At 51.0% G+C, this 1,952-nt stretch overlaps 1 pseudogene; it reads left to right on the top strand.

The window, feature by feature from the left end:
* Positions 1-967: 967 nt before the first annotated feature.
* LOC145056604 (uncharacterized) lies at positions 968-1,567 on the top strand (annotated as a pseudogene).
* Positions 1,568-1,952: the final 385 nt, after the last annotated feature.

The following is a 1,952-nucleotide window of genomic DNA, read 5'->3' as shown; positions in this document are numbered from 1 at the left end:
GAAAAAGAACCCGGCCACCTATTTCATTCGGCGTTCCGGGGCAGGGGCCCGACCGATTCGACCTACTTTTGCTTTTGGATAACAAGAAGGCGAGCTTCTCTGCTTTGATCAAATCAAAAGCCCAGTCAGCCACCAACTCGGTGCAGGTCACGTGACCTACAGCTCGGCCTTCGCTTTTTGAGGCTTCCTCTACCCACATCTCTATGTGCCCGCAGCACTTCCATATGGAGAAAGATAGGCTTACCATGTTCCATCAATAGCACCTAACCTATGCCGATTTTGGCGGACCGTGCTCCACCCCGGTGAACTCATGCGGTTCCGACATGCCCAGAGGCCAGAGGCGAATCTGTTCACAGTCCGTAGGACCAACACCATTCGAAGGTGGGCGGCCCACCCCGCCTAGAACAGTTATGTTTGACTGGGCTTACACATATTCGCTCACTTACGTTGTCCCCCCTCAGCTCACCCTAGCCCCCGGCCTTTTGCTCTTCTAACGTAAGCTCCAAGGCTTCACACCAAGTCTTCACTGACATAATATGCATGCTTAAGTAGGGTCAGGCAGAACCGTTGTTGCCTGATGGGAACTTCCCCCATATTGCTATCAATGTCTTCATGTCGCACGATCTCTTAACATTACACCACTGAATCCCCAATCCTTTGCTTGCTGTGCAGTGACAGTACCAATATCCACTAATCGTTGTTTCCAGATACGGTTGCCGGTTGACATCTCTTCTAATTCGTCGATACGAGAAGCAAATGTTTGTGTGTTGGAATCAATATCTCGACATAAGCCAAGAGGCAGATCTTGTGCCACTCCACCTGGTCGTAGGAATCAATATCTCGACATAAACTAATCAAATCCCTATCGTATCAGTACGTCTCTGTGATTTTTCCGACCCCAGGGGACTTTACTCGACCCATTCCCCAGTCTCCCGCACTGCTCAAGTAAGTGTGCGACTCCGTATGAGGACCTCCTTCCCTTCTGCCCACTCTCCGTTCACACGGTTCTCAAAGTAGAGGAGGAAGGGTGGGCAGCAGGTACCACGAACCCTCTGTCCCACACATCTATCCAGAAGCAAGTGTAGTTCACCGGTTCCACCGAATGCTCCTATCTGTCGGGAAAGATCGTGTGAGTGTGCACTTATGCTTCAGATGCTTCGACATAGAATAGATCGACCTAGTTCCCGTTCTTTTCCGGTGCACTCGCTTTATATCTCCGACACACAAGGAAGGACGCGGTGGGAAGGAAGGAGCCCTAGCCTCTGTCCGGCCGATCATTCCGCTGGCATCTCGCTCGCATTCACGCCCCCGTTTGACTGCCGCTCGGGGATGTAGTTGTAGATACGTTAGTCTTAGTGGGTCGTTGGCTCCACTTTTTATCTCCTTCTACGACATGCTGTTGTCGTCGCCATATTCAATATGTCACTTAGTCATCTCTGCCTCGCTGCGGGTCAGCACCTCCGAAAGAAACGGAGGACTTCATTCAGTGACCCCGCGATCGCCCTCTGAACGATCAGAATAAGGTAAAGCTTGAAGATAAGTTTTGTACTCTATTAATTTCTCAGTCCCTCTAGTCGGGTGGGCGCCGGCCGGTCTTTCGACCAGATCCCTCTAAAAACCGTACGTGCGGGTCTCCCCGCATGCGGCTCACGCCATTCGAGGTGGCCCAGCCCAGCATTCATTCTAAAATCCTGTAGTGAAATTGAGACCGCTCGACTTCGGAAGCAAATTCACGTGTAGGCAGCGCTGTCTGTCGTACCGTTGACTCTATCTATTCATTGAATTTGCTTGATTCCATTTTTTATATAGGCTCGCTCCCTCTTTTTCCAAGAATTCATGCACTTCCCTTTACTCCATAGGGCCTTCTTTAAGAGGTTCATAGTCCAAAGCCTTCCATTTCCGTCAAATGACCCGGCCTCCCCTGGCTCTTCCACCGTCCGGGCTCCCTTTCC

The sequence above is a fragment of the Lactuca serriola genome, chromosome 6, assembly GCF_051521515.1.
Source record: "Lactuca serriola cultivar US96UC23 chromosome 6, Lser_US96UC23_V15, whole genome shotgun sequence".
NCBI classification, from domain to species: Eukaryota; Viridiplantae; Streptophyta; class Magnoliopsida; order Asterales; family Asteraceae; genus Lactuca; species Lactuca serriola.
Note: the sequence above shows the minus strand (reverse complement) of the source record. Positions and strands in the feature narration are given on the sequence as shown.